The sequence below is a fragment of the Papio anubis genome, chromosome 4 (assembly GCF_008728515.1).
Source record: "Papio anubis isolate 15944 chromosome 4, Panubis1.0, whole genome shotgun sequence".
In the NCBI taxonomy this organism is placed as follows: domain Eukaryota; kingdom Metazoa; phylum Chordata; class Mammalia; order Primates; family Cercopithecidae; genus Papio; species Papio anubis.
The window spans coordinates 101,433,088-101,457,033 of NC_044979.1; positions in this window are offsets into that span (position 1 = coordinate 101,433,088).

Below are 23,946 nucleotides of genomic sequence, written 5' to 3' on the forward strand. Positions count from 1 at the left end.
CCTTGTAAGATTCTGAGGCAACCAGTTGACTTTTAATGATGATACCCTGAGTTCACTTTTACCTTTCAAACTTCAACAGGGTTCTGGTATTTTCTGTTTTAATTGTATTTATTTATTTTTCTACTACTTATTTAGGTCATTCACTGTGCAAGTTTCCTTACATGCATTCTCCTGTTGGTGTCTCACAATACTTCATTTCACAGAACAGAAATCTCACACAGAGATAACTTATGGCACTTGTTCACAATCACATAGCTACTGAAGATAAAGAAACAGGCTTTGGACCCAGGTCTGTCTTAGTCCAATGCCCGTGAGTGCAAACATCACCCCACACGACATATAGGGGCTGAAAGCTCTTACCATTGTCTTGCCATAGTTTGGGGCACAAAATAGGTACTCAATAAATATTGATTATTTGAATAACTGGTTTATAAAACATACTAACTTTAACTACAGCTGTCTTCCCTCTCTTCTTTGTATGCTGCTGGAAGAACATTATAAATGAAATAGAATGCATACGTGATCTGTCGTCAGCCAATGAGAACTTTTGTCTTGAACTTTTCCTCAGAAACCCAAGCTTTGTCTTGAAAGCATCAAAAAAAGGAGAAAATGAGGGTAGTGGGTACATGCTCTGGAGCTTCATTTTCTCCAAAACTCTTGGCTAGATGCCACATGGGCATATACAAAGACCACCTGAAATCTACACATATGCTTTAATAAGAGATAGAATGACTCTCAGACTAAGCACATTTCTTCCAGGAACCCTGCACAGTGCTTGGTGGAGGGTTTTAACATAGCTCCCCACTCCTTACTCATTCAGTAAGTATTCATTTCACATACACTGTGTGCCAGACACTGTGGACAGCTGTGCCTGAACAGCTCAGTGTCCAGTTTGTGAAACAGACATACAAACAGGTAATTTAAATACCATGTGATAAGTACCACTGAGGCTGCCTAATCAAAGTATCATGGGAACACAGAGGAAGAAGAAATGAACTCTGGCTGGCAGAATTGGGGGTTTGGTTTAGTGAAAAGTTTACAGAGGTGACATTTAAGCCCAAACTTGTCCAACGGTGTTGACCAGGTGGAGAAGAAGGCATGCTGTTTGAAGTACAAGGGAAGGCATAGCTAAAAGCAGGGAGTCATGAAAAAGCATGTTTCAAAACTGGCAAGTAGTCATGTGTGACGTATAATGAGTGAGGTCAATAATAATAATAGTTGCTATATATTTGCAAATATTTTGTGTCAGGCAGTATGCTCAAATCTTTCCATGCATAATTGTTAATTTTAATGGATGCATTATGAGGTGGGCTATTATCCCCACTTTATAGATGAGAAAACCGAGCCTCATTGAACTTGGGTAAATTTCCTTAATTCACACTCCTAGTATTTAGCTGCAGTGGTATTTGAACTCAGGTCTATTAACTACAAAGCTCATACTTAACGATACATTGCCTCTCAAAGAGTCTTTCATCTAGCTGGCAAATGTGGGGAATAAAATGATTGTGTGTGTGTGTGTGTCTGTGTGTTTAAAAATCTACTGCAGGGTGTGAGGGATGAATTATGGTTGTATGTGAGTGAAATCTGTACAAGGAAACTGAATGGTAGATTATAGAAAATAGCCTTATGGGGATAGTGGATATACAAATCTATAAAATAATTCCTCTCAATTAACTGTGAAACTGATTTAGGTTTTCCAGTACCCTAAAGCATAGGTCATGTTAGAACAAGTGAGAACATTCTTCTGGGTTCACTTTGGCCTTCCATTTCCAAAAGCTTATCAGATCAAAAGAAGGGAGTAGCAATTCTTTTTTTTTTTTTTTTTTTTTTGAGATGGAGTCTCGCTCTGTTGCCCAGGCTAGAGTGCAATGGCGTGATCTCAGCTCACTGCAACCTCCACCTCCCGGGTTCAAGCAATTCTCCTGCCTCAGCCTCCCGAGTGGCTGAGACTACAGGCAGGTGTCACCACACCCAGCTAATTTTTGTATTTTTAGTGGAGACGGACTTTCACCATGTTGGCCAGGATGGTCTTGATCTCTTGACCTCGTGATCTGCCCACCTCAGCCTCCCAAAGTGCTGGGATTACAGGCGTGAGCTCTAACACATCATCTCTTACCCTCTTTTTTTTTTTTTTTTTTTTTTTGAGATGGAGTCTCGCTCTGTCGCCCAGGCTGGAGTGCAGTGGCCGGATCTCAGCTCACTGCAAGCTCCGCCTCCCGGGTTCACGCCATTCTCCTGCCTCAGCCTCCCGAGTAGCTGGGACTACAGGAGCCCGCCACCTCGCCCGGCTAGTTTTTTGTATTTTTTAGTAGAGACGGGGTTTCACCGTGTTAGCCAGGATGGTCTCGATCTCCTGACCTCGTGATCCACCCGTCTCGGCCTCCCAAAGTGCTGGGATTACAGGCTTGAGCCACCGCGCCCGGCCATCTCTTACCCTCTTAATTGCTGACCTTACTTCCTATTTCAAAGAGGAAGTAGAAACAATTAAAGGAGAGATTTCACCACCCCCCATCTGCTCGCCTGTGCCCATCAGTGGCTATGTTACTTGCCTCTCAGGCTGTCTTTTCTGTTTATGCTTCCAGCTAAAGCCAATCCCTCTGTTTGTGCCCTAGATTCCATCCCATTATTCCTGCCCCATAAATTGTCTTCCCTCCCAGTATCCTTTATCATCACTTCCCCCCTCTCCCCTGAATCATCTCTTTTGACATATCAACGTATTATCATTTCTACCACATAAAAAATAATTCTCTCTTGAACCTAGGTCCATTTTCAGCTACTGGGATACTTCTTTGCTTCCCTTTTCAGCTAAACACCTTCAAAGATTGTCTCTACTCACTCTCTCTAATTTCTCACCTCTCATTTTTTATTGAATTCACTTGAATCAGACTTTTGCTAAAACCACTCCACCAAATGTTGCTCTTCTTAACGTCATCAGTGACTTCCTCATTGCAAAGAGCAGTGGTTTATTCTCTACTGTTAATGTACTTGTCCCAGCAACAGCTTTAGACACAGTCTCTCCCTCTTCTTTGAGAAGACCTTCACTTATTCACATTACTTCCAGGATACACCATTCTCTTGCTTTTCCTTCCATCTCACTGGCCAACTCTTCAAAGTTTCTTTCCTGGTTCTTCCTCATTTCATCAACTTCTTAATGTTGGGGTGCCACAGCATTCAGCTCTAGAAACTCTTTCCTTCTCTGTCTACGCTCATGCCCCTACTGATGTATTCCAGTACTGTGCTTCAAATACCAATTATTTTCATAAATACCAAATTTGTATTTTGATTCTGGATCTCCCCTCTAAATTCTAGACCTATAAACCCATTTTTTGAGTTGACCTTTCCACTTCGATGTCCAGGATATATCTTAAACATATGTCCAGAAGAGAACTTCTAAATTCCCTTCACATTGGCTCTCCTTATAGTTTTTCCCATTCTAGTAAATGATGACTCCAGCCATCTGGTTCCTCAAGACATGAAGCTTGGCATCTATCACTGACTTCTTTCATAAATGCTCACATCCCACATCCAACAAGGCAATCCTATCAGGTGTACATTCCCAATATGTTGAGTATCTGACTACCTCTTATCACCTATATTGCTACCACTCTGGTCCAGCACCATTATGCCTGCTCTGGTTTATTGCTAAAGCCTCTGAAGTGTTCCTCCTGTTTTACACCTTGTCCCCTACATACAGTTTACTCTCAACACAGCAGCCAGAGTAATACTTTAAAAATATGAGACAGATCTGCCACTATGGTTTTCAAAACTTCCAAAGGCTTTTCAGCTCAAGGACCAAACTCTGTCTTTTGATAATTCTTGGGTAAGGGGGACTGAGTAGTTAAGTATTTCTGGTTTTCATTGTCTAAGACAGAGGAAAGCTAGGAAGGAAATGTATTTGAATGGTTTTTAGTAGCCTATCCATATACTGCCACAATATAAAAAATCTTTACAAAAACAATAAAATACTTCAGAAAGACACGGAAGATTTAAAAATTGGAGATGTATACCATGTTCATAGATGGAAGAACTTAATATCCACCCTTAAGCAACTGTCCTAGAGAAAGTCTCAAAATGTTTATGAGAAAATATGTGCAATAATATTCTTTGAAACATTTTCTATAATAGTAAAAATATCTAAGAAGAGCCCAAATGATTGACAGGAAAACAGACAAATTATTATTTAGTCATACAATAAAATTTAATCTTATATACCTACATAGATAATTCTCAAAAACATAATACTGGTTGAATATCCCTTGGGTTTTTTTTTTTGGGGGGGGGTTAAAATATTTGCATATACATGATGTGATATCTTGGGGATATAACTCAAGTCTAAGAACAAAATGCATTTATGTTTCACATACACATTATACACACAGCCTGAAGAAAATTTTATACAATTGTATAGAAATTTTTATATAAAATCTTAAATAATTTTGTGCATGAAACAAAGTTTTGACTGTTTTGATTGCAACCTGTCACATGAGGTCAGCAGTGGAATTACCCACCTGTGGTGTCATGTTGGCACTCAAAAAGTTTCAGATTTGGCAGCATTTCTGATTTCAGATTTTTGGATTAGGGATGCTCAACCTGTCTAATGAAGTTGCAAAATTATATAATTTTTGCAAATTTTAAATAATGCAAAATAAAATCATATATATGTGTGTGTATATGTGTGTATGTGTTTGTGTACACATTAATGTGTGTATGTGTGTGTGTGTGCACGTATACACACACACACACACGTCACATGTGAATGACAAATACCAAATTCAAAATAGTGGCTACTTTTGAGGAGAATGGGGAATAGAATTGAGGAGGAGTATCTGAAAGGTTTCATCTGAAATGTCTCATTTATTTTTTTTAAATGGTGAGGCAAATATGGCAAAATTATTTAATAATCATTAAAACGAAGTATGGATTCATAAATGCACATTCATTATTTTTCATTTTTCTTTATGTTTGAAATGTTTTATAAGTAATAGAAAAGTGATTTCATGCTTTACTTAAAGGTGATCACAGTCTATAGTTTAGAGGTAGAGACACGTCTGCAACTAATTTGTATTTGGAACTTTTTTGATGACTATAATGGAAAGTCCCTCAAGTCAGCTTCAAAATAGGGACATTTATTATAGAGTCACACAAAGGACACTTACCGAAATCAAAGGACAGAAGCTAAAGTACAGCCAGGAATCCTGGGGACTGGAAAATGGCCAGGAACTTAGACTACCTTTAACAAAAGCTGCAAGGTTGCTCTCTCTCTCTCTGTTTCTCATTTTCTCAGGACATGTACTTCAGCCTCTGCTCTCTACTTCTTCTTAACCTCTCTGATTCATCTATAGGATATAAGATGAAGTTGCCCATCTGACTGGCAAATTTATTTGGTGATTCTGTTCAGATTACAAAAGGGGGTACATAATGCACACAGATCGTCATTTTGAATCAGGCCATACAGGTCAGATTTCCATGTCAAGTCCATGTACAGGCCATTTCCCATGCCTCATCTTTTGTTCAATCTAGTGCAAATAGCAATGCAAATAGCAGCCCTGGGCTGCTTTTTTGTTTTTTGTTTTTTTGTTTTTTTTGAGCAAGAGCTGTGAAGGTACCACTACTACTACTACTAAGAATGATAATTAGCACTTATTTAATGCTTAATGTGTTCCAAAGACTACACCAAACACTTTACATACACCATCCCATTTGCTTCATATGACAACCCTAAAAAGTAATACTATCATCCCCATTTCATAAAAGAGGAAAATGAGACAGAGAGAAACTAAGTAACTTATACCAGGTCACATGGCAAATGGTAAAGGCAGGGCTCCCAGGCAACCTGAGCATGGCTGACAAATTGACTGACATGTCTTGTCCTTTGCTTCAGCCAGAGCGAACAGCAGTGGGCATTATCATAGAGAAGCAGAATGCAATAGAGAGAAAAGGAAGTCATTTAGACAGGTCACATGTGAAACTGCTGTACCAGAGACTTTAAAATGCAGTAACTCTCTCACATGCCTTTGCCATCTTCAACACATAGTTTCCAATTGCCCCAAGCATCACTCTTTCCCAGACAGCAGGAGAAGAGATCCAGGACAAGCGGCTGCTTCTTTAAGGAGATGACCCAGAAGTTACAGGATCACTTGTGTTCAAACCTCATTGGCCTAATTCCATCAGGAGTTGCTTGGAAATGTAGTTTCTAGTTGGAAGATCTTAGACCCAGTTAAAACATTCCTATTGCTAAGGAAAGAAAGTGGGGGAGGGGAACAGTGACCACTAGGAGATAGTTGTATACATTTGGCCACTTAGGAAGCAAGATTTTCAGGAATTTTAAAAAATAATTCTGTCCTATCCCAGCTTCCAAATGGAGCTAGAACTTCCCTCTCATATACTCTTTTCGCAGGGCCATTGTGCAGGATTGCTCTGCCCAAGCAGAGAGGATATCATTTCTCCATACAGTGAGGTGAATGCCATCCCAGACCAGGCCCCATAGTGGCACAGCTCTTACTCCTTTTTCCTTCAGCATGCACTCCTGTTAACATGAGCAATTCTTAGCAGTTTACATTGTAGTGTGAGTATGATTTATCCTTGGGAGACTAGGTATTTGCTGCTTGACCCTTGAGCAAGGATAACTCCAATATCACACATTTCATTAGGTAAGAGTTCTGGGAATAGGAAATTCCACTGGGATAAGCAAAAGGGTTAAAGATCTGATCCCACACAAGAATTGACTCCTAGTTCTTTGTCTTACAGCTGTCTCTTTGTCTCAGGGAGGTAAGATGAACCCCAGCCAGCAGCCCTGCCTAAACCAGCCTGATATGGGCCACCCACTGTGCTCTAGACATGGAAAGAAACACAGTCTCATTCTCACTTCATTTCATCTTGTTGACTTGTCTGCCTTTCTTTGGACTGGACTTTTCTCATCCTGGCATGGTGTATTCTTTAGGTCTGTTTTGGTTGTAAATGACACAAACGCAACTCAAACTAACTCAGTATAAAGAGGAGGGTAGTGTTCATGGAGAAAAACCACAGAATGAGCACAGAATATAAGTGGGGCTTAGGGAAACTAGAACCAGGTGCTCAAATGCCACTAGAATTTTGCTCTGTGACATCTCTGTCTCATCATTAGACTACCCTGGAGAAGTAAAGGCTGTAGCTGGTAGCACGGCCACCAGCAGGCTCATGTTGTCCAGAGTTGTTCCTGGAAGAAACTGAGAGCCTCCCTCGTCCAAGAGAGTACCTCAGAAGTACTCTGGTTGCTACACTCAAACCAGGCATCCAGCCTCAAGCATAGTTGGGATAGGAGGAGAGGCCTGTGAGGCCCAGAAGTCCCCATCGAGGTCAGAGTGTTGGAATAGAGAAATAAGCATTTGCCCCCCTAAAAGTGTATCTGTATGTATTGGCTAGAGCTAGGGTTCTCAGCAGGGGACAATTTACCCCAGGGTACATCAGGCAATGTCTGGAGACATTTTTGATTGTCACAATCAGTGGGGGAGATGTATGTGTGCCACTGGTATCTAGTGTGTCAAGGTCAAGGGTGCTGTTAAACAGCCTAGAATAGAGAGAATAGCCCCCCACGACAAAAAAGTATGCAGTCCAAAATGTCAATAAAGGGCTTCCTTGACTTACAATGGGGGTTACATACTGATAAACCCATTAATAAGTAGAAATTATTGTAAGTCAAAAATGCATTTAATACACCTAACCAACTGAACATCGTAGCTTAGCCTAGCCTACCTTGAATATGCTCAGAACACTTACACTAACTTACAGTTGAGGAAAATCATATAACACAAAGCCTAGTTTATAATGAAATGCTGCATATCATAATTTATTGAATACTGTATTGAAAGTGAAAAACAGAATGATGACTGAGTGCCTGAAATACAATTTCTACCAAATGCATATCACTTTTGTACCACTGTGAAATCTAAAAATCTTCAGTTAAACCATGATGATGTCAGGGACCATCTATAGCAGCAAGGTTGAGAAACCCTGAGTTAGAGGGTAGGATGGGGAGAATCTTGCATTTACTATAATAGAAGGGGACAGAAGGGTTGGGCTGCTTTGACAATGGTAGTCTCTCTGAGTGGTAAACTTTGGAGGCTGCAATTCAGGCCTGGGAATAAAGGACAAGAGGACAGGGGCTGCTTGACCAGCTCTGACTCTCAGGTTTTAACCACCTGAGCTTGGGCGGGCACCCTAATGGACCATCCTAGTTGACAGGCACTTCGTTCTTTAGAGGTGGCAAGAGTTCTGGAGTGCAGTGGCATAATCTCAGCTCACTGAAACCTCTGCTTCCCGGGTTCAAGCGATTCTCATGCTTCAGCCACCTGAATAACTGGGATTACAGGCATGCACCACCACACACAGCTACTTTTTTGTTTTTTTAGTAGACACAGGGTCTCACCATGTTGCCCAGCTGGTCTTGAACTCTAAGCTCATGCAATCCACCCCTTGGGAGGTTTTATCTTGACCTTGGTCCCGTACCTACTGCTCTTGGGAACCAGGCCAGGTAGCTTTTGTGCTGGGATTAGGGATAGCTCCCCTGACACAGGTTACCTACTCAGCACTCCTCATCCTTTACCTCACAGGGAACTATGTGCCCCACTGCATGGGCCCTTCTTTTACCTCCGTGTCTCTGCACAGGCTAGTCCCTCTTCCTCTAACTGGTTGGCTGCTCATTATCCTTCCAGGTTTATCTCAGCAGTCACTCCTTCCGGAAGCCTTCCATGTCCCACACAGACACACACACACACACATATACACACTTTGGAGATGGCCCACACCTGTTCCCCTATTGCATTCTAGGAACACTTCCACCCCAGCATCACACAACACAAGAGCGAGACAGGAGGTCTCATTTCTCCCAATACTACAAATCTCCTTGAACAAAGTGACTATTTCAGTCCCCTGTGGCTCTCCAGCAGTCAGGACAGTGCCTATCACGGTGGGCATAAGACTTTACCAACCTGAAGGTAAAGGGAGTTGGATAAAATACCTCCAAAGACTCCCTATCACCCCGAGATTTGTGACAACCTACAATAAATCAGGAAGGTTAGAGATCCAAGTTGATCTTTAGTCTAGTTCTGTGCGGTAAAAACGAAAGACTCTCATAAAAGAAGAACCAGAATGGCAATCAAGGGGAGGGCACACCCTATCCTTGTCCTACCTAGAAAGGCCTCAATCCAAAATGCCAGCCTGAAAGCCCTTTTCTTCCCCCATCAAGGATGTGTTAAGAGCTCTTGTTTCCAACCTGGCACCGACGTAGTTAAAGCTGCACCATTTGCTGTGTGAGGCTTTGATTCTGCTGACTTTATTTCAAGCAATCAAAAATACCTAATTTGCATTCACATTCACATCAGTGGCCCATATGTTAGCCCTGTTTAAAAGCTATAGGCTCGCATTCATTATGAAAGACTTGGCTCCCCTTCGTTATCTTTTCACTTTAAAATTATTGAGATACTGTCGCTACAAAGGTTTATATTTAGCAAAGACACAACGTTTCCGTGTGCGTATGTGTCTCTGCCCATGTCTGTGTGTCTGAAAGGGATCTGATATTTGCATCTTCCTCCAAAATATCTGATAACTTTCAAAATGGGAAGTGGAAGAGCCGTCTCTTTCTCGATCTATTTCATATGTGACAGCGCTGCCTCCTACCTAAGGCATCATTAAAATATCGCGTTGCAATATGTCGGTGCACATGATTCTAGACCACACACTGAGCCCTGAGAAGCAGGCCCCTCCGGAGAGCCGCAGTGAGAAAATCACAGTTTCTTACCAAGAAACCCAGCCAGGGTTTGCTTTTAGGATTCAATCACATCTCAATTAGATTCCACTCACTGGTGGGAAGGGTTTGTCTGTGCCTCATTCTTTTATTTATTAAAAATTTATTGACCCCCTACTACATGAAATGCACTCTCCTATGTAGAACCACAAAGATTTTTAATAAAGGGTCTCAGCTATCAAGGAACTTACAGGGAGCAAACATGGGGAGGACAAGCATTCCAACAATTAGGACTCTTGGAAAAATATGCTAGAATACTGGTACATGCAAAGAGCTAGTAATGGGGCACTGGAAGGGGGACGATGATTCTTCCTGGAGAGTTAGAGCAGCAGGCAGGGCTTAGTGGGCAGGGAGGTCATCAGCAGCAGCTGGGTATATTTGACCTGAGCCTTCAGGAAGGAATTTACAGTTGTGGCAAAGCAGAGAAAGGATGATGGAGCAGCAAGAGCAAGGGTAAGATGTGAATTCAGTAAAGTATCTTTGTTCTTCCCCATAGCAGATGCTGTTTGCATGGGCACCCCTCCCCTCCCTGATTGTGGCATAGCTAAAAGACACAATGGCTAAGGTGTGTACAACCAACAGCAATAGCGTATTTGTTCTCTAGGATCACATACCTGAGACTGGTGAAAGTGGGGAAAACAGGGGGCTGAGAATAGAAGTCGGAAATCTATATCTTTCTATATCCTTTTGTCCTGCTTGGAATTTTTTTTCCCTGTTCTGTGTAAGCGCTGCTATTTAAAGAAAAAAAATTGAAAATGTATTTTGAATTGATGAATTCTAAATAACATTCCAAGCTTTATCATTAAAGAAGCTAATTAGGGAAACTGCATCATGACATCGAGTTTGAAAAATCAAATGAAGGGAACCAGTAGCATGGATATGTGTTTGATACTTGAACAATGCATTGGGGGCAGGGGAAATGTGTGCAAGAGCCTTATTATGGTTTTATTGGAAGGAAAAAGCAAGGCAGGGTGTGCAGATGTAGGATTAGCTAGTTGGAATAATTTTGGCTGGCACTGGGGTGTAGGGTCAGACCCTAGTTATTTGGTACCTGGCCCTGGGGTGATTAGGGCAGGGAAATAGTAGCTTGGAATATGATAGTCTAATAAAGAAGATGTTAGGGATGGTGGTTGGTTTCATTTGCTTGGTTTGCATATGAAAGGCACACTCCTAACAGGTGGGGCAGTCCATTCAAAGTCAGCAAGACCCCAGATGTCAAAGCATCAGAATACAGAAAATAAAAAGGCATAATTAATACAGTTTGCCATTAGGGGTGCAAATATTAAAGAGGCATTCCTTAGGACTTTTTGTTTTGGCTTGCTTTATTATATAGAATCCTATATTCAAATACAATCTTTCTTAGGTGGCCAACGTATGAAGTCATTACAAAGAGTTGTTGGCCCAGAGCCTTAAATACAGAGCCTCCCTGCCCATCTTCAGGGTAGTTCCACCTAGAAATCTGTGGATAATACTTGGAAACATGGCCCTGGAGGCCTCTCCTAATGCCAGTTGTGCCTGCCAAAATGTGGGACTCAGCTGCTCACATTCTAGCCCTCTGTGCATACATGACCTTGGTCTTTTGGAGGTTCGCCAAAGGTTCCAGGAACCCATCGCCAGGTCTGTTCTGCCAGAATCTCACTGCTCACCAAAACATCATCTGCACAGAGGACAAGGCTGGGAAAGGAGACACTTCAAGGCAAGTTGGGATTGTGTTGGGTATTGTATGGGGACTTGTTTGGGACCCAAATCACAATAGACTCTTCTGGGGAGTTAGACTGAACCATGCAGAAGACTCTGGCCTATACTAAAGCAATTGAGCAACCTCTTGTGCTCCCTTCTCCTTTAAGCTCACACATTATTCTCAAGTCCTCCATATCTTCCTACTCCAATGGCAAGGAAAGACCTGCCTGGAGGTGAGCCAGATGGCCATGGAGTAGTCAGAGCAAACTTCACCACAATGTCTAGGATGGAGTAATTGTGCTGACCTGATCCGGACCTTTCAGACCTGCCTTAGTTCACTAACTGCAAGTAAGCAAAAAAGAGAAGAAAGGAAATCAATATTTCACTGTCATTGGTGTCATCATCATCATTAATACTGTTAATTTTACTGTAATTGTCAGTTTTTTGTTTTTTGTTTTTTTTGAGGCAGAGTCTCACTCTGTTGCCCAGGCTGGAGTGCAGTGGCGCAATCTTGGCTCACTGCAAGCTCCGAGTTCACGCCATTCTCCTGCCTCAGCCTTCCGAGTAGCTGGGACTACAGGACCCACCACCACGCCTGGATAATATTTTTGTATTTTTAGTACAGACGTGCCCGTGTTAGCCAGGATGGTCTCGATCTCCTGACCTTGTGATCTGCCTGCCCTGGCCTCCCAAAGTGCTGGGATTACAGGAGTGAGCCACCGTGCCTGGCTGTCAATTTTTTTTAATAATACAATGAGGCATCACATAAGGATCATTTTGGCCAGTGACAGACCACATATACTGTAGCGGTCCCTTAAGATTATAATGGAGCTATCCTATATAAGTGTACCATTTTTAAATTTTTACACAGTATTTTTACTGTATCTTTTCTATATCTAGATATGTTTCAACACACAAATGCTCACCACTGTGCTATAGTTGCCTACCAGATTCAGTAGAGTACCATGCTGGACAGGTTTGTAGCCTGGGAGCAATAGGTGATACCGCATAGCCTAGGTGTGCAGGAGGCTATACCATCTAGGTTTGGGTAAGTATATTCTATAATGTTCTCACAATGACAAAATCACCTAATAATGCATTTTTCAGAACAGAATATAGTTTCTCAGAAAATATTCCTTTGTTTAAGCAATGCATGACTGTATCCCTTTCTTGCTTTAATTATTTATTACATACAAATGTAATTATTACATACAAATTTAATTATTTATTACATACAAATTTAATGTGCTTTTTTTTTTTTTTTTTTTTTTTTTTTTGAGACAGAGTCTCACTCTGTCACCTAGGCTGGAGTGTAGTGGCATGATCTCGGCTCACTATAACTTCTGCCTCCCCAGTTCAGGCTTCAGGCTGTTCTACTGCCTCAGCCTCCCAAGTAGCTGGGATTACAGGTGTGCGTCACCACACCCAGTTAATTTTTGTATTTTTAGCAGAGACAGGGTTTCACCATGTTGGCCAGGCTAGTCTTGAACTCCTGACCTCAAGTGACCCACCCGCCTTGGACCCCCAAAGTCCTGAGATTACAGGCGTGAGCCACTGCACCCAACCTTTAATGTGCTTGTTTACCCTGAAATAGCTGGGAGAAGTTGTATCTCTCTCTCGCCAACCTGAAGTCTCTAAGTCTATGCTCTCTCAAATGGTGCAGTGATGAGAAGACATGGTTGTTATTTCTCCTTTGACTTACTGTATCCCATATTTGTTGGGATGCTGAAAGCATGGGCTCAATAGTAAGTCTCCCCACTCATGGGACCACTCCATTACCTCCAGCGAGCCTCATCTCATCCTGCTCCTTGTGCTCGGGAATAAAGGACGGTTTGTTGTCCCTGATTGTACCTCTGTGCCCTGTTCTTTCCCATGTTCTTTTCTTGTGAGAAAAGCATCCAACGGGAGGGAAGAGTGGCTTCCTGTTTTGAATCTTGAGTTAGAAAATGTTCCCCGTTGTTTTATGCTGTGGAACATTCCAAGTGACAATTCCTTGGAAACAGTGGTTCCCGACACGCCACTTAATCAGTTGTTGCTCAGTAGCAAGTAACAGAATATTTTGTGTTTATTTGTTTTTGATTTTGGGTTCAGGACTTTATTGTGGAGAGTTGAAAGAACTTGCCAGCAGTGTGACATTGGAACCAGTGGAATTATACCCTATTTTTCATAAGGCTGCTCTTTGCAGCACATTCTGAGCACAGAAGAAAGTGCCCACATTGAGGGTTGATCATGTACTAAGTGGAATTACAGTCATGTTAGTCTCAGCAGAAACCCGATGTCGCTGATACAGGGTGAGGTATTAGACAAACACTTTACTGTCTGTTTTTGTAATATAGATGTTTCCATGTACTGGCTGCGTGATTGATTTTAAACTGCTCTCTTCCTGTCATTCATATTGACATGAATATTGAATGTTCAAGTGAGATGATGTATTTTCAAAATGTATAGAGTGTAATCCCTATGTAGGCTGTTATTGCACATAGTTATCTAATATGAAAGCAAATACATTTGGCTCTGAACTTATTTTCTTGGCTTCTTAGATAATATGGAAAACTAGAAGTTGAATTTAACCCATATGGACAGGTAGGTGAAGTAGAAAACAAACTCATGTGAGATGGAGAGGAACCACCCTTGATCAGATGAGGAATGATATGGGGAAGCAGTTGGCAGTGGTTTGTGTTATGTTCCAGGCCTTACTGATTCTGGAACAGCCACCTTGCACATCTCCGGAAGTTTAGGGCAAACACTTAAATATATAACAACAACAACAACAACAAAAAGGCGTTAGAAGATCATGAGAGAATGACTCCAAGATTAATTTTGCAGATATTTTTTAGAAAATATTTTATGGGCTCTATTCACTTCTAAGTAACATCCTCAGATTTCTAAAATACTCTCAGAAATATCTGAAATTCATTGATACAGAAACCAGCCTGGCGATTGCTCAAGGATGTGAAGAGGAGATTCCGAGATGCTCTGTAATTCTGATTTGTTGTTTGTCATTTTGAATTACCAAGTGACAGAACCCCAAGTTGTATAAGTGAAGAACTAATCCAATCACCCCACGATCCAGTCAGTAAACCTGATTTTCACGATGGTAACTGATGTCTCCAAGGTGTAATAAGGTAGATACTGGCCACCTGTGACTATTAAGAACTTGAAATGTGACTAAAGTAACTAAAAAATTGACTCAAATTTTATTTTAATTAATTTCAATTTACATACTGATATTTTACTTAGTTACTGAAAAATTTTAAGTACATCTGGAGCAATTTGGCTTTGTTAATCTACTTTTTCAACTGAAAATCTAAATACAGATTATTTCTGAGGAATATTTAGCATCTGAATCAAGACATGTTGTAAACATTAGATTTAAAAGACAATATAAAAATGCAAATATTTCATCAATAAGTTTTATATTGATTGTTTATTGAAATATTTTGGATATATTGAGTTAAACACAATTTATTAAAATTACCTGTTTCTTTGTACTTCATTTTAATGTGATTACTAATAATTTAATTACATATGTGCCTAGAATTATTTATCTATTGAACAGTGCTGCGTTAGAGAGGATAACAAACAATATTACAAATCTAGTTTTTGATTCTTGGTCTCTTGATTTTTTTCCCTGAACTATACTGCTTCTCTAGAATATTTCTGATCTCCCTTATTGTCTTTGCAAAAGCTGGTATGTGGGCTTTCATCAAAAGCTAAAATAAAATTTGAAAAAAACACTGTCTGGCTGATTTAGACTCTCTGCTCTGCTGTCTTGCCTATTCTTCACGCTGGCCCTTTACTTTAAGTCTTGACCTTGCTGTCAATGTGGGCTGCTAATTGTGATTCTTCACGTTGTTCTTTGTAGTAGTATTCACCAAATTCGCCATCCTCTCCAGTAGCAGGATGATGCATCTCTTCCTCTTGAAATCAGGTGTGGCCATGAGATTGCTTTGGGTAATGAAGCCTGAGCAAAGATGATGTCTACCTCTTGTGGGTAGAAGTACTAGAGCTGTGTGGCCTTTGACATGTTTTCTTCTTTTTCTGCCATGAACCAGATGGAGGCTGCAATGCCCTAGGCTGCTCCATCAGTCTAGGTTCTAGAGTGGAGGTGACTGGAGCGAGCTGCAGCCAGTGCTGGGTCCTAGCATGAGTGAGGACAGTCCTCTGTGCTGGAAGCTTCTGAGATTTAGGGGTCTTTTATTATTGCAACATAACCTACTCCTTATTGTTTATGAACTTTGGAGAGGGCAAGAGGAAGGAAAGGAAAAAGAAGAAAATGGGTTCAGTAGCTGGGAGGCAATTCCAATTTTTACCTTTATAGAGTCTGTGAGGACATCATGACAAACATCCAGTCTTCATGTTGAGCACCTTTGAGCTTCATATCATGCTCTTATTGACCTTCTAAGAGCAAAAGGGTTGCAACACTTTTGTTACCTCATGAGGAGACTTTAGCTGAGGATTTGGACCTGAAGTTCTCTGGAGAATGATTCCAGACCTCTGAGGGTAAGATTCATCCCTAATTTATCTCCGCATCTGCAACACTCAGCTCAGGTCCTAACATATGAAAACTATTCATTAATTCAGTGTTTGTTGAATGAATAAATAAAATGTGGGTACATTAATACAGGAAGGAGCTGAAGAAGGTATGAAAATTTCAAAAGAATTGGAAACATAGGGTTTGCAATATAAGGAATTAAAAGAAAACTCTGTATAAGTTTTGGCAGTGTTTGCTGCATGGGTAGTGACATGCACTCACACAGTGCCCTGGGCTTAGGAAGGCTTCACATTAGTTTAATGCTCGACTGTTGGGATTCTGAAATTCTTAATACTGTTTTTTAACAAGCGTCCTGCATTTTCATTTTGCACCGGGCCCTGCAAATTACTTAGCCAGTCCTGTGTACAGATGGTGGAAGTAAACGGGAAATTAAATATTTAGAAAATGTTTGGAAGGATGAAGTTGCACTTGAGGGTTACATCTGGATAAAAGTGAGAAATTGGGCCTTTGGAATCTTTTTTTATGTGCTTATATTTAAACTGAAATAAGCCAGTACATGCATTCTTTTCTAATCTTATTTTTAGAATAGGAAACAGACTGACAGCTGACCTGTGGCAGCAATAAAATTATTGGTATGATTCCATCAGAAAAACATCAGTGTAAACAGCTGTGCACTGAGTGGGAAAACAAGAAACAGAAAAAGAAAATTCAACCAGTTGTTTGCAATGGCAGATTATAATTTCAGCTGAAATTATGATGATTATGATGGAAAGAATTGCAATGTGTGCTGAGATCACTGTTTTATGTGTGTAGAATTCAACACCAAGTTTATATTTACTTTTTGGTAATAAATAATTTTTAACTACCTCAGTACATAAATGAAAGTGGCCATTAAGACTGAAATTTAGCAAGTGATAAAATGGGACTTATTTCTACTGATCTGCATTTTGTATATAGACACACGTGTTTATGTGTGTATTTATGCATGCATCTATTTACATAACGTATATTAATGTGGAAGTGGGAGTAGTATGTGTCAAGCACCTTGGGAAAGAAAGGAACATGGTAAATTCTGGCCATTGACTGGTAAAGGAAACAACAAAAAGGAACTAGGTTTATGGTGGGAAGATTATAAGTCTGATTTCAGAAGCACATGAAAAGTTGATTCCCGAGTGCTTTAAAAGAGATGTAATAAGTAATCTTTTTGACACATGCATTTGGGGATAAAAGAAAATGTCTGGTCTAGAGACAAGAATTTGAAAGTTACCTGTGTGTAATCAGTCATTGAGGTCTTAGCTATCAATGAGATCACCTAAGCAAAGAAAATATAGGAGAGAGAAGAAAAGAGGCAGCCACCAACCCCTTGAAGAATAAATAGGTCTGCTTGTGTGACTGAGAAGGGCTGGGGACAGAGAGTTGGGGAATAAGAACCTGAACTATGTCAGGAACAGATGCTGAGGGAAAAGATTATTTTAAGAAGAAGCAATAGTGGTGCCAAGAGCTACAAGTAGGTACAATAAGATGAGAACAGAGACATGTTCATTAGATTAAGTATCATAGAGGTCATCAGGACAGAGACAGGCTAGGGTAAGTTGAGGAGTGGATGTTCAGCTTCTTTCTGTCCCTCCTTCTCCGGTTGAAAGCTACAAAGAATCAAGTCATGCTATTCTCAGTTTTGCTCAGTCACTTCATTGAGAAAGCCTGAGACGTATCTCGAGGTGTCCAGGAAGAAACAATTTTCCAGCTGGATTGATGAAAAATGGTGAGACAGAAAAGGTGACTTCCCTGGACTCAGGTTCAGCTCCAAGTCTTTGTCTGGGAATGATGCTTGGAGTTGGGAAAGTCACTGAGGAAGTGGGCTAAAGTGTTTCCTTTAGAAAAGGCAAAGAATTTTGGTGCAGTATTTGCGGTCTCATGTGGGGAAGACCTAATTCCTGTGTCCATGCCGGGACTCAGAACCAAGAGGAAATGTGTGGCTGGTGTGCACTCCACTGAGAGGTCACGTGCCAAGTGGGGACTATGGTGAGGTCCTGGCATTACTGCAAAGCAAGTGGTCTCCTGGTTATTTCAAATGACCAGAGCCCATGGAGGCGCAGGTTTCACATTCAGTCTCAAATTTGAACTTACATCCCTGACTCTCACTGAGGCCAAATGCACAGCCTCAGAAGTACACAAGCAGGACTGGAAAAAAGTCAGCTGAAAACTGAAAATCTGTGTTTTGTTGCTTATCCACCCAGGCAAGTTAATGAACATCTCTGCCTCAGCTTCCTTGTCTTTGAAATACCGGTAATAGAATCTACTTGATAAGATTTAGGGGAAAAATTAAATGATATAATATATAAAAAGTACTTTATATATATATATACGCAGTCTCTAGCATACAGTAAGCACTCAATAAATGTAAGCTGTTTTTATTTTTATTCCTACCAGACACTTGTGAACAACAGCATGATTATATTAGATCATATTTTGGGTATGAAACATCAACTTGTTAAATGTAAATATTTGAAAAATACCATCATATCTGTGACCCATTTTGACATTTCTTGATATATCTCTTAATATACCAGAGCCTTACAACAATCCAAGAGGTTTGGATTGGTTTCTACCTCTGAGTGAACTTGTCAATAATCACTAAAGAAGAACTGCGTGTAGAAATTGAATGTGAAAGAAAACAGTGATGGAGAATGAGAAAGAGGTGATTGTCTTCCTAATTGCTAGAAGTGTCTTGAATGCCAAACCTTTATTATTCTTTAAAAGGCACTTGATACAGTAATAAAATAACTGTTGCTGCACTATTCATGTCAATGTCATTGTTATTCAAACAATCAGGACCAGTTGGAAACTGACTTCAGACAGGACACATAGGCAAGGCTAGCTCTCAGTATTTCTGTAAGCAAATGGGACTGTTCTTTTGTTTGCGTTTTTGTTTTTTTGAGATGGAGTTTTGCTCTTGTTGCCCAGGCTGGAGTGCAGTGGCATGATCTCGGTTCACTGCAACCTCCGCTTCCCGGGTTCAAGCGATTCTCCTGCCTCAGCCTCCCGAGTAGCTGGGATTATGGGCATGCGCCACCACGCCCAGCCAATTTTCATATTTTTAGTAGAGATAGGGTTTCGCCATGTTGGCCAGGCTGGTCTCGAACTCCTGACATCAGGTGATCTGTATGCCTCGGCCTCCCAAAGTGCTGGGATTACAGGCATGAGCCACCACACCTGGCCAGCAAATGGGACTGTTGAAGGTTGCTTCGTGAATTACATTTCAAACTACAGAACTGTAGCCCACGAGGGATATTGGTGTTTCCATTGCTTATCAACTAGAATTAGAGTTTGGAAGCTAAGATTGGAGTCTCTGGAAAAAGGAGGGAAAAAACACCTAGCTTGATGACTGGGCAGAAAACTCCCAACTTTCCACAGGAAAAAAAATTGCTAAAAGAGAGGGTAAATTACTGGACATGATTATTCATACCAGGTGAACTAGTCTTTGGAAACTCAGAGCTGATTAAATATATATTTTAGCTGATGGAATATGTATTTTAATATATATTTTAGCAGCAATGACAGCTTTGCTACTTTTTAGTATTGTCAAGTAAAGAAAATATTCACAGTAAGTTCTGGTATTTCTAAGTACCAATTTCTTTCTTCTAAAAGCATTCTACCTACCTGAAAGACAGTGGTACTCACCCTGGACTAATAAGGGCACAAACATAGGACTTAGCAAAGCTAAAGCTTCAGCCTACGGGGGGGTAAAACTAGTTCACAGTGAATTCCACAGGGAGGAATCCAGCCCCAGGTGCACATAGGAGCAGAGAAGGAAGGCTCCCATTTTGAAGCTCTGGGCCAAGGAGTTGTACTTTGAACAGAGAGCTGTCTTCTGAAGAATAGTCTTAACTGCAATAACTTGGAGGGGAAATTGCTATGTGTGTGGGCGGTGGGGATGGTGGAGAATATGGCAGCTCTCATCTTGGTGCTGGGTCCTCTAGCTCAGCGGTCCCCAGCCTTTTTGGCACCAGGGACCAATAATTTTTCCATGGACTTGGGTGGGTTACAGGGTGGGGGATGGTTTCCAGATGATTCCAGTACATTACATTATTGTGCACTTTATTCCTAATATTATTGCACTGTAATATATAATGAAATAATTATGCAACTCACCATAATTCAGAATCAGTGGGAGCCCTGAGCTTGTTTTCCTGGAACTGGACTATCCCATCTGGAGATAATGGGAGACAGTGACAGATCATTAGGCATTAGATACTCATAAGGAGTATGCAACCTAGATCCCTCACATGCGCAGTTCACAATAGGTAATTCCTATGAGAATCTAATGCCATCCACTGATCTGACAAGAGGTGGAGCTCAGGTGGTGATGAAGCTTTGCTCACTCACCTGCCACTCACCTCCTGCTGTGTGACCCAGTACCCCCTGGTACTGGTCTGTGGCATGGTGGTTGAGGACTCCTGCTCTAGCTCTCATTGTATATAAATTTTATTTACCAAGAGAATAGGTATTATATCCCCATTACAAAAATAAGAAAGTGGAAGCTGAGAGACTGTCTGGGACTTGTCCCAGGTCACACAGCTGTCAATTTGGCAGGAGTGGGTGGGGCTGGGATTAAACCCCAAGGCTTTCCTCTTCATGCATGATCTTTTCTGCTCTATCCAAGCTGCTTCTCATCACACAGTTCTGCCTCCCCTCCCAGTCCAGATATCTCTAACAATCCTTGGAGGTGTTTTTTAATCAGAGAGTTACAAAGACAGATTATGTGAAAATGGCTGAATCTGCATCATGGGATAAGAGCTAGCTGCAGTTGACTCTTCAATTAACTTAAGTGTAATCGTTATATTCCTGCTGACATCATTTGCCACGTCTGCCTCATTGTAATCAATTAGTTAATTGACTGATATCTAGCTTGGTTATAAAAGGGTACAAACAGTTTAACAAGCTGAAAATATTATGGAAGAAATCAGAGGGAGCAAAAATAAGACATGAGGAAAAAGCTCAGGAAAACACAGCAGTTCTCATTCATACTTGGCCAAGGATGTGGCTTTATCTGGGGGAGCGCTGTGCCGCTTTGTTCATTTCCCGAGTCCTACAAATGCTTCTGTTTAGACTCAACTCTGTTCTTATCACAGGCAGGAGGCAGCACGGGGCTGTTGCTTCCTCTTCCCTTAAACAGAAGACTTTATTACCCATGGTAGAGAATGGTCTGTATCAGTGGATAAAATAGATCAAAGTTCAATATTTTGCCCAACCTGTTAAAATACTCGTTTATTTCCTGCTAAGACCCTTTCTATATATATGTATAAACATTTCTGCTCAGTTGAAATTATACCATATACATAATTTTATACTCAGCTTTGTTATTCTCAACTGTATATTGTTACAGCATGCAAAATTATATGAAATTCTATGAAAACAGTTTGGGAAACCAATTTAATTGTTTTTTTTTTTAATTGTGAAAAATATATATTCATATGAAAGACAACTCAGGGGTATACAAGGGCCTGAAATCTCCCTACCCACACCCAGCCCTGTCTCATCTGCAGCACACTTTGCAAAAATGCCTGACCTGAGTAGCACCTCTTGCTGTTAGGGTAAGTCTCTGAATCTCTGGGGCCTGTTCCTTGGGGCCAATGTACTGTAGCTGAGTTGTAGAATTGGATAGGAGTGCTTGTACATGACTTCTCTTGATCTAAAAATGATTTTTTCCTTAACCAGAGACATTTCTTCCTGGTTAGTTTTTTTCTAACTCTACAAAATATTCTGCCCCCTACTCCCACCCCAGGTACCCTGGCTGCCAAAGGTCAGTTCCACTACTTGGTGATTTCATTATGACCACCGCATTGTGCATGCGGAGGATCCAGCTATATCTGCCAGTTTGTTCTGCCCTGAGGCCTTTGCACAGGCGGGCCTGGGAGCTTGTGTAAGCCAGGCAGTGCATCATCCATCCAAGCACTGAGTCCATGTGGGCTGACTAAAGCAAACTCTAAGCAACAAGACACTCTAGACTGTGCCCAGGGCTTCCAACCACTTGTCCTTTCTCCTGGACTCTTGGCTTCAGGTTTTGGACTCTCTATCCAACATTGACGGCTGCCTGTAATATCCTCTGGCAATTTTCTTGCCTCTTTTTACTTCTTAGCCTTTGGCTGGTTCATTCCTATGTCTTTTGCTGTTTTTTTGTTTTTCTTTTTGTTTTTTGTTACCTTGTGCATTTCCTTTATCCTAAACTCATGGCCATATGGAATTTCAGCTCCTGCCAGGGTAAGCCTATCTTCCCTCCATCCCCTGTCCCTTTTTTGTTGGGATAAAACATAGTCCAACAGTTTGTCCCTAAATGTTGTTGGGACCCTCAGAACCTACACTGGAGCAATGCACGAAGTCCTGGTCACTCTCCCACTGCCCATTCCTGGGGACTTGAGAGTGGCAGGAAGGAAAAACAGTCATAATTGTTCTCCAAAAGAAAGATGAGGAGGTGATATGGTTGACATCAAATTTACATCAGCCACTGCTTAGGGTGCCACTGCCTTGCCCACATTTCTTCTCTCAGAGTAATTCTGGAGGACTTCCAGTAAATTTCCAGGCTCCCAAGCCCCTTGCCAAGGGGAGGGGTGAGAGAGGATGAGCAGACCAGCCCTGCAGACTCCTCTGTGAGGATCTAGCAGGACGGATGGACGGATGACCCCTCTGTGGAGGCATTCCACAGCCACCATTCCTGTCTCCTTCAGCTGATTTAGCACAGAATTCTGCCAGACTAGCAGCAGGACAGATTCTCAGAAGACTTCCGAGGGTCCCTTTAGGGAGGGCTCTCTCATTCACTGGTGGTGTGGGTAAAAAGGGCAAATTTTCCAGAAGGTGATAAGCATTTGTAATTTTCTATATAACTTTGTCCCAGACATTCTCCTCCTAGGAATTTACACTCTAGGAAATGATTGGACAAGGATAGAAAGGGGCAACTGAGTAACTAACTCAAGAACGTAACTAACTGTAAGAATGCCTTTGGCAGAGTTGCCCATAAAAGACAAAGACACTTAAAGAGGGGGGAAAGGAAAAAAGGGAAGGAAGAAGAAACAGAAAGAGAGAGAGAGAGCGGACTTTAATGTCTCACAATATGGGGTTGGTTAAATAAACCATTGTCTATCTGTAAATGAACTACGATAATACTATGTAACTTTCTAAAATGATTTATATGTGCTTCCTAGCCTGGAATCTGTTCTTGTTATATTGTTAAGTTAGAAAAAGCAGGTTACCAAACAGTATCCTTTTAAGGATATGCATTAAATGTTAACAGTGGTTATCTGTGGGTGGTGTGATTTCAGGTGACTTTTAAAAATTATTTTTGTTTATATGTCTTTTTTGAAATATCTACAAAAGCATGCCTCTGTAATTAAAAACAACAGTCAAGGAGGAAAGTGACTCGTCGAGTCACTGAACGTCCCGCCACTGTAATCTCACTCTGTGTGTGAGAAGCGACAAGTGCCCTTGAGACCCAGACACATCATCCTGCCTTTGAAACGACCTTCCCTCCACAAATCAGGATGAGCTGAGAAATAGGGTGGAGAACTGGGTGCTTGCCAGAGGTCACCTCGTGTAAATCCCTGGCATTAGCAGTCCAGCCCGACAGCAGAAGCCCAACCTAGGGCTACCCCTGAGAAACGAGTTCTCAAGAGCCCGGTGGGGCACTGCCGTCTGTGGGCGGAGGCATCTGCACGGCACTGCCAGAGGACACTCAAGGAAATGAACAGTTCCCTCGGCTCTTCAGCTGCTGTCCTGCCCTGACAGACCCTCTTCTGATCTCAGGAAGAGTTTTCAGTTTTCTTCCAACCCCCTAATAGCCAGATCTCTGTCTAACCTGACCAAACCATGCCAGAGGATCAGCTGGGAATGTGTGAAAAGTGTAGTTTTCTCACCCTATGCTGGAGTAGAGAAACCACCATGTGACAGCGCAGGCCGTGAGGGCATGGGCGTATTCACAATTGGTGAGAAAACTCAT